The sequence below is a fragment of the Lutzomyia longipalpis genome, chromosome 4 (assembly GCF_024334085.1).
Source record: "Lutzomyia longipalpis isolate SR_M1_2022 chromosome 4, ASM2433408v1".
NCBI lineage: Eukaryota > Metazoa > Arthropoda > Insecta > Diptera > Psychodidae > Lutzomyia > Lutzomyia longipalpis.
The window spans coordinates 12,016,297-12,026,950 of NC_074710.1; positions in this window are offsets into that span (position 1 = coordinate 12,016,297).

The following is a 10,654-nucleotide window of genomic DNA, read 5'->3' on the forward strand; positions in this document are numbered from 1 at the left end:
TTTTGAATCATATAAAGCATTTTCTTTGAGTAACATTGAGTTATACAATTCAACCCGAAACAAATAATTTCACTGATTTCACTAAATTCAATTGAACTAGGTAGGTACATACCATATTTACACACAATGCGAAAAATCCACCCCTAAAATTGAACTAAAATCTGATGATTTTCCACCATCAACCACAATGAGTGTCAATCATTTTTAGATCACTTCCGTGTCCGCCACCACATGGCATACCTCTAGAATTGCGAAAGAGTTCTATTTGATGCCCACATCTCACCCCCTTCACAAGTGCTCATTGTGGATAGGGGGTGGCATTGTTGAGCGGGCGAACTGGTCTCCGGCCACAAATAGCATCAGGAAGTCAGTTTGGTCGTCCCCGGGGTTCAAATCGTGCCACTCTCATGGGTGGAATATTAATGAGCGACACAGTAGCATTTGAAGCACCCGCTTGGACTGCGTGTCAGAGGTCGATGGTGGGGGGAGGGGTGAGGTATCAATAATCCATGGCGCGGAAAGTCATGATGGAGTGAGGTGAGCATGAAAATTCACTCCACTGTCACGTTTTGCACATTTTCATCGCTCAGCATGGAATTTAGCTGAGCGGAAAATCATTCAATTTATATCACTGATTCGTCGTCACCTTCCCTGGACCCGCTATGTGCGCGATAGTAGAGCTATTCTTAATTCCCCAGCAAAATATATGCTCAGGTGCATAGCAAGTACCTCGAATTCATATTTCGCCACACTATTGATTTGGAATTCTATAGTCACTCCTCTGAAGTTTTATAAATGATCAACATTCGTCTTGTTATGCTTCCATGCAGGTCAATTCTTTGAATTGCATATTTTTTACACCCATACAATTGATTTCATTCCACTTTTTTTAGTAAATTATTAATTTTTATTGGATTTTATTCATTATTTTCCGAGTATTAGGTAAATTAAAATGAAATTTAAAAAGTAAAATAATTCGCATTGATTACTCTTCTCAAAAATATATCTGATAAAAAAATCAAATTACTTTTGGAAAATCGATTGAATAGGCTTTCATAAAAATTAATAAATATTATAAAAATTTTCCATTGAAAAACATTCATGTTTGAGTGGCATTTTCAATTTGATTTACCTCGTCAACTATACCTGTACTTCATTGTCTCTGTGGTTTACACGTCCATTGTTGAGGGTGGGGAAAGTAGCGCCATGTACGCTGCAAGTGGAAAACTTCTGGAAAATATGTAATAAAGCATGTGGACGTTGAGAAAATTTGCAACAATAATGCTTTTGCACTACTTTCTGCTGCAAAATCATAAATAACTCATTTGCGTGTCGCATAAACTTCTCTCACAGGCGGACCCACATCCACCCCTAGTTGTGACGCCGGACTAGGAGGCAAAAATTGCAAATGAGGCGAGGGATGTCTCATTGCGTGCATTCTCGTGAAGTATTTTCAACTGAACCCCCTTTTTTTGCACCACCCCAAAGCACTTTCCGAGGGTATATGGGAACTTCTTTTCACATTCTCTTTCATTTAGCAACCCTTTGGCTCTTGCGCGCATTTCTCAAAAGTTTTGCACATTTCATGCAATATGCCGTTTAAGAGATGATTAAAAAATGCATATAGAGAGTACATTAATACTGCACTTTGTACTTTGAAAATACAAACGAGAATTCAAACTCGCAACGTGGGTGGGAATTACTCTGAGAATCATCCTCATTTCCAAATATTTTCCACTTGAGTGAATTGAAGCTTTTCCTTGTGAATTTTCCTCGAACTACCATTTCACCGTCACCCCCTCCACTCCCCGTATGAAATCCCCCAAAAATACATTCCCCTAGAGCTCAAAATGTGATAATAACGATAAAGTAGAAATGCAGTTCTCACAGGGACATTACCATTAAAGCTTTTGCGACACTCTCCTTTAGGAATAGGGGTACGTATACATCCAAAAATGGAGCAAAAGAGTGATTATACATTTTCCGTTTTTGGAAAATGAAGCACTCTCAATTACAAATTCATTTTGTATGTCGCACTGCAATCTCCATATTCGCTGTGCTTGGAGACATTCGCCTGCAACAAAATCCACCACTTTTGCATCATTTTTGGCACAGACAAACGAAATGGTGTCCCCCAAAGGAAACTCTCGGCATTCCCTATCGCTGGGAAAAAGTGTCATCCATATGGCGACTTCCGGATGAATGCAAACCCCCTATTCCCACAATTAAAATCCCCTCAGCGTGTGGCCAGTATCCGTGTGTTGTTTCACAACAAAACCACGGGACTTGCATTTTGGGTTTGGTTGGGGTAGGAAAAGAGAGAGAAATGAAATAAATTAAAACACAATTTAATTACAAAACACAAATAAGGCAGATTCCCCTTGTGCATTTGGGGATGTGGTGGAGTTAAAGCGAAAGGGATGCTGACTATGTTGTGTACATATACACATCCGGAAAAGGGTGGAAAGTTTGTCAAATGTACTCAGGTAAATTGATGTGTAGAACGAGGAGTATTTGATTATTTTTTTTTAACATATAGACGGTTTTGTAGATCAAAAACTGGTCACATTGATAACCTAAAAAATCAGGCTTGACCATTAAATTACCTTTAATTAGACAGATGGAATAAATTAGATGGAACAGAACTTTCAAATCGAGATCAGATGATTATGTTTTCTGCAACAATATTAGTTCATTGCAATTCAAAGAGAACAAAAATCATAAACGAATGTTTCAGAGACTAAATCTGTTAGAGAGTAGAGAAAAAATTTGCTGTCAAGATCACAAAAAAAAATCTTCTAGTGAACCAGATCAGAGAACAAACCAACTACAAAAATTCAGATCAAAAATGAAATTGGCTGGGAAAATAGATGAGATCAGAAATCAGCTACAGGAGAAGATCAGGGAACAGAATTGCTTGATAAAAAATTAATTCAAAGTCATCTATAAAACTGATTTAAATCAAGATTCTAAAGCAGAAGGTATTCTGATCTGATTCTGAAACCAAATAGAGATTAGAAAATTAAACTTACTACCAAGAAAGTTCAGAGAACAAGAGAACAAAATTGCTATAAATACAAGAAAGAATTATTTTCATACACAGAAAATAAAAGTTCGTAGGATTGTTCGTCAAATTTCTTGAAAGGTTCGTAACACCAATGCTTTTACATAGGAAAATTCACCTACAGGTTCGTAAAATGGGGTCTCACTCCCAGGGAGGTTAACCCCATTATACGAACCTGGAGGTGAATTTTCCTATGTAAAAGCATTGGAGTTACGAACCTTTCACGAAATTTGACGAACAATGCTACGAACTTTTATTTTCTGTGTACACAATAGGTCAGAGCAATTCAAAACTGATAGATAAAAGTAGATGAATGGATCACTGATATCCGTAGGCAACTCCCTCAGTAACCTCAACCGTTAGCTTCACAACTAAAATGCACAGGTTCATTGTTGAACTATCAACTGACTACAAACACACGTCACTGATCATTATCTTCCTTGTCTATCCACTCAGCTACGCTTTTCTTTTTCGTTCTTTCTCACCTGTGTCTCTTCACTCTCTTCTATTCAACCCCCCATATGAAGGTTTGTAAGAACAAAGAACAAATCAGCTCCTGCTAACAAAGCTATACGTGCTTAAACCCAATTTTTTCGAGTAGAACGTTTCCCGTCATTCCTTTGGGCTGCACATCCGCTTATAAATTGTGGGAACAAGGATGATCGCACCCCCTGCATTCACCTGCTATTCATTAATTTTCCACGGTGAAATCCCATCCTGACCTGGATTTTGGCACAGGCGCCATCCTCTGTGTGGGGTGCTAACCCCCAGGGGTTAATTCACTGTGGTGCAGCAAAAATTGCAACCTCTGCACGATTTTGTTGAATTATTTATGTTTTTCAAATAACTCCTCTTGTATTTCATTCATCAGTGGAGCTTTGTATGTATTTTCTGAATGCACAATAGTAAAGTTAATATATACAAATATATATTTAAATATACAATTGAATTTCAGATATTCTTCTTTCATTATAAATTCACGCAGTGATTTTCCCTTTTGAGATGTATTTAATTATTATTTTTCCCTTTCTGTTTTAACCCTCAAATCAAAATACAAAATAAATTGTTAAAAAATAAATTTTTGTTAAATAAAGGACGTAGGTATTTATAATATTTTGTTCTGTATAATTAAAAACGGAATGAAAGGCGTATGAGAGGAAAGCATCTGGATGAACTCTGAGTCTATTGGAAAGCGTAAACATATCGCATTCCGCCTAAATAGTTTTGATAATTTTGCTATGCTAAATGGAAAACTTACTCAATTTCTAATCAGAACTAAAAGGATAAATTTCCAATTAATCCAATGGATATAAACTCATGTGAAAACATTTGTATCTACATATGTATATGTTCATTCAAATGAAGCATGATGTGATGGAAAGGAGGATATAGTTCTGAGAAATGTTCCTCTGAAGAGAGGATTTAATGCACATACCTTCCACAGTTACTCATCCCAAAATTATGTTAGAGAAGAAGAGATTTTGTCAAAGATCGATTGCATATTAATTTAATTCATTATGACATTTTGGGATTGTTTAACTCTTTCACGTTTTTTGGGTCATACGCTGACCCAAACGTGAAACATTTTATTTTTTTATGTTTTTCCATGTTACAAATGCATCAAATTCACGCATAAGGGGTCAAAGAAGACGTTCTGAGTGAGAAAAGTCCTCTAAAAAAATTCATAGAATAAAAATCGCGATAAAAGAGCGCATGTTTCAATGTTTTTATGTTTCACGTTGGACGTTAAAGGGTTAATGGCTTCATCAAGTTTTAAATAGAATGAGAAATAGCGAAAAAAACATTCTTTTCAAGAATCATTGATTAAAAGATTTTTTTTTTAAATTCTCTTAAAAATTAATTAGAACAACGTTTTTGTCTTTTTTTGCAATTGGTCAACGACGGTTTATGTTTCTGTCGATAATATCAATAGTGATTATTTTTAATGAATTATGGGGATCCTAATGTAAAAGCAACCGAACCTTGAACCGTACTAGAGAAGGATTAAAGAAATAAAACGATAAAAAAAATATATATTACGTTTCACACAGATCGCGAAAGAGTTAAAAATCGTTTCTAAAACTACTTCATTTAAATAATTTTTATCTGTTTTGTTATACTACATTATGTGTGTAATACCAAACATTAAGCACATAATTCTATTACATTTTAATTTATGTTGTTCATGTGAATTTGTATTAAAATTTCATGTAAAGGAAACTTCGTGTGTAATTAAAACGAAACCTATTTATTGCTAAATATTAGTTCAAGTTCTGAAAATTGACATGAAGCGAAAATTATGTAAACCACAAAAATTGTATTCAAATAAAAGCCTTTGAGGTCAATTAATAAAATTCATTTGTATTTAGTTTAGAAATAAATACTAATTGGGTACAACTCAGCATCAACATTGCGGTATAGAGGTAAATGAGTTTTCCGCGAAATAATTTGCACTGTGGTGCGCGTAATGTGAACCACGAAAACATTTAGTTAATAAATTAATTTTATGTGATGATGGAGAAGTTGCGAAGGGATTTGATGGTGGTACAGAGAAAAAGTTAAAGAGCAACCCCCACGTTGGTGGACGAAAGCTCCCACCCACCCCCGTCATGCAATAATGTTTGAAACATTAATCAAGTTTCTCTTTGTTCTATCCCACCGACACTGCCATCCGTCTTGCATTAAAAGTTAACAGCGGTACAAGAAAATCATTGTGGTTTTGGGTGCGAGCGTGTTGAAACTTTTGGGTTTGTTGCGGTGCCAAAGTTTCCGATTTACTGGGACAAAAGATCTCTTGCTCTTAAAATTCAACCATACTTTGTGACGTTTCGTTGTACATACAAGGGGTTTGTCCCTCTCTAAAATCTTCTCAATCTTTGTGGTTTGCCACTGGCTATTTTCCCTCAATTGTCCCAATCATTTCTTTTCCCTTGAGTCTTTCAATTAAAGTCTAAAGTTTCTCGAAGGAATGCCTCCGTTAGATTTTTTTATGGTTGCAACCAACCACTTCTGAAACCCCTAAATCCTTAACAAATATAGAAAATATATACTTATACATACATACATCAAGATGTATGTTCAATTAAACAAAAAAAAACAGATGTCAGTAGAGAAGAGTATTGTTACAAAACATAATTCCATGACCATCTCAAGATCAAAAACTTGGACTGTGTTAGAGCAAAAGGTTTAGTTTCGTTTGTGGTTTATTAGTATTTGGTCAGTGAAAAGTTTCAGTACACTATCTGATGCAAGGGAGGGAGAGAGAGTGGCTTACAGAGCATTATTATATACCCGAAACTTTTCAATAGGTAATCAAACAAACTTATATGGGAAATCCCAAGTTAACTCTACCACACATATTGGATTTATAGTGTGGGAACTTTGTAATTTAATTTACTTTTGCCTAAACCCAAAGTTTTCTCATATGGAAACTCAAGAGTTTCTCTTGCATTGTTTGAGAATGCAACAAAAATTTCCATTAAATATAAATTAGTTATACCCCTTGAAACCCCGTACGTGTGGGGCCGTGTTATTTGAGTAAGTGTCAATTGAGTAACTGAAAAAATTCGTGTCGTTTGAGTAAGTAAGGCTCATAAGGGATTAAGCAGGTATACGGCTATTTTTTATGCGTGTCATTTGGGTAACTCCTCACAGGTAAAGTTTCCTTGTGAAGAACTGTGCGGTTTCCCACACTTGCTTGATATATCCCAAAAACCGCCAAAGTGGCCAAATTACCCCGTCCTCTCCTACATAGATATATGTAGAATTTAACAGGATAGGTAAATAGTTTTTTTTTGCGATTTAAAAAATCAAATACTTGGTGAAAACCACGATGTTGAACACCAACTATTTAGCCACTGCTGTGGCTATCGAAATTCTCCAAGGGTTAAAGGGATAAAAATGTAAAATGTCGAGGCATTTTTGTGCAATCTTTCCTGACTTTTTTCAATTAGAACAGAGTTCAAAAAAAAAATAAATAAAATTTCCAATTCAACAATTCAGAGCTTTTTCACGTGTTTTTTCCTTACTTTTGAAGTCGCTTAACAGGCAAAAGCTGTGCAAATGCAAAGTGGATGGTGTTCCAGCCAGCTCATTGGTAAATTCACTGCGTTTGAATTTCTTACCTTAGCTCGGAGCTCCTCTCAACATCCCATTCTCAATGAAGGTGATAAATCTGCACAATCCTCGTGGGATGAATTTAAGTTGCTCGTACACTTTCCCCCCTATATATCGGCAGCTTTCCCACCACCCCCGTACTTGATACCACTAATTCTAGGTCAATTTTGTTCTCTGTATATAGCGGGAGTGGAATCATCCCCGAGAGATGCTAAATTGAATCGTGCCTCGAATGCAAGAAGATGTGCAATGAAATTGGCTTACTTCATACAAGAACAGCAGGAGAGGAGTCTAACAATAAAATGCCGCGGGAACTCATAAAGGATTCCTTTTGCACCCCAAGCCCCGTGGCATAGATGCAATAAATGCAAATTCAATTAAAATTCAAAAAATATTCTTTGAATTCTTTGAGAGAGAAAAATGCATTTTGAACTGAATATCTCAACATTTATTTGTATTTTCGTGGAAAATATGCTCATAGCCGAGTTTTATTTGCATAAATTGCACTCGTCCGCTATGATGTACCGTACCAATGTTAAACAATTAAAGACCCCACCCCGGGATGGTGGAATTTTGCATAGAGCTTGGCAATTTGCATTTCATTCATAACGTAAATTGTTTGAATTTATTGTGCAGAAATTTTACGAAGGGTTGAAATATATTTCTCGGAATTCTTTTAGAACATACATACGTCTGACATCCTTACATATTAGAATATTCTATTCCACCTTACCGAAATAAAGGGTTTTACAACCCCCAAAAATATGAAAAAAAATTATTAAATATTAAATATAATAATAAAAGGGTTTACTTGCATACCTTGAGTTTTGAAAAAGAGTCTATATATTTTTGTACTCTCTGCAATTAATGATTGAAATGCCGAAAATGCAATCAATTCTATAATTTAATTTTCTTATGTTGTGTATGTGTCTAAACGCATCTAAACAACATAAAAAAAACGAAGCAGATGTCGAAAAATTTCCAAGGAAATTATTTTAAGGAAAAATCATTTCATTTGTATTAAATTTTTCAACCATAAAAATTTCACACAGGATCTGTAAATTCATTTCCACGAGCTTTTCTTCAACTTTAGAAAAAAAGGGTTCCTTTGAAAATCATCCTCAGTACATTGGGTTTGAATTTTATGTGGCATTCCCAAAAGAAAAAAAATGAAAAGGGAAATCCGTGTTAAAAGCAGAAATTTCTGTCCCCGGTGGTGGTGCGAAAATCGTTGAAATTCCCACCATTCCGACAGTTGTGGTGACTAGTCAGAAGAAATTTCTCCTCCCTTGCAAAAAAAAAATTATCTCAAAGCCATTTATTCTGAATTATTTGAACCGTATCTCAGCCGTGTGACTAAATGACACGGAACGAGAGAATGTGCTTTCGTTTTGTGGTTCCAAAAATCCCAGAAAGATATAACAGCTAATGTATTTGATTGAGAATTTTTCTCTATGGTAAATAATAAGGTAGATTAGTGTTTCTGTTTCCATATTCCTTGTAATGTTTTAATACGTTGGGAACTGGAAAATTCTAGCAGTTTTTATTCTTGTAGGATTTTATAGGGAAGAACGGTCAGGGTAAATGTAAAAATGTTGGATAATTGCTAGAATTTACTAAACAAACTTTAAGAGATTTACTGCAGTTTTTCCAGTTTGAGCTCTTTGAATCAAACAAAATTTTATATTGCTTCTTTACACAGTAGATAATATCACAACCAACAAAGAAACCAACCGATTCTAGCAGTTTCTTCTCATGGTATTTTACGAGGAAGAGTTCTCAGTAGTACGTTTTTTTTAAGCCGTTCAACAGTTCTAATAAGTCTCCAATTCTTAAAAGACCACTAGACGTCTTAAGGCGTCCACCTAACAATTCCTCTATGTAAAATCCCAACAAAAAAAACTGCTAGAATTTTCTAGCAAAATTTAACGAAAATTTCCCGCTATATTATCCCTTTTTTAAATTCTAATTTAATTTTTATTCACGTATTGGTGAAATCTCATTTCCGGATTTTCACCCTCACCTTGATAAACCATCAAACTTTTTCCGCATCATAAAAATCTCATTGCCTTGGAGTTTTCAATCCCTATCTAATGTTCTTATTATTCAACCCCTAACCCACCTTTCGGGGATTATCCTCACAAACATTTGGGCAAGCCCCCACCTACCTGGAATTCTTTTCTCTTCATGTTAGAAAAGGGCGAGAGGTAGAGAGGAAAAAAGCATGCAAGGGGAGATTTCTGCCGTGTCACGTGATGTGTCAAGGTGCCACCCGGAAGATGGAGACATCCGCTGCGGAAAGGGGAAATACGTGTCCGGCTAATTGGACATCCGTGACTCGTGACTTTTCACCTCCACTTTCACCGTGTGCAACCAAATGGCGAGGAAAATCTCCCGCATGTGGCGCAAATGACGGGGAAAGCTATGAAGAAAACCAATTGTCATGCACTTTTTTTGTACCACAAACTCTCCCTTTCATCGTCATCCCTCTATATTGTATTTTATTCCCTTTAGAGGCACCCTTGGCGTCTTTTTCACCACTCTCAGGGGTTTCAGGGCTGATTTTTGCGAGCTTGCCTTTTTAGCTTTGATTCTTTCATTTTTATACGTAGCATATTGCTGTGTAAAAAAATATTCCCCACTGATTTTTTAATGGGACGGCCGTGTATTGCTTTTAGCTTGGCCCATTTTTTTTCTACAGGGACATGTGTGCTAAAAAAAACCAGCAGGTCGCTAATATACACGAAAACTCAATTAGAGTTTTACTCTTGATTCATCACACATTAGGTAGGTACTTTTATGCATAATACGCTTGAAAAGAGCATCCATTCGAGTGTTTCTGCTGCATGCTCGAAATTTTGGAATGGAAAATTGTACCACAAGAAAAAAACATTTTTTTAGAACTCTTCTTGTATATTGTGCAATAAAATAAAATAAAGGAAATAGAAAAAATAGAAAAAAATAAATTGAAAGTAACTTCACATACAATGACATATTTTTTTTTTAAATTCTAAATACAGCACTTTTCCACAGATACGGCATGCGAGATGAATAAATAAAAGAGGTGCTTCCCTCGTGAAAAACCCAGAGCTAACCCGTATATAAAATCTTTATTCCACTTAACGCAAAATCCCTTCTATACGTCAGGAAAATGCTCTCAATTTAGAACGAACAGATAGGGAATAATTGATAAATAGAACTTTTATATTGGACAGACGTAATGCAATCATTTCGTGGCTGCATCATCCATCAGGAGTGGCAATTATTTTTTCATCCTCCCTCACCTCATCTTGTGTCCCTTCATGAAAAATATTTCTCTCTCCATATTCTTTTTTATTGAATTTCCTCGTCATTTTCATCAATATTTTTCTTTGATTTGGTGCGGGGGTATTTTTTCCAACATATACGCTTTTATTCCAAAATTGATGTGCCTTTGCAATCATTTTATTTCTCCTTTTCGTTCTCTCTGTGAAG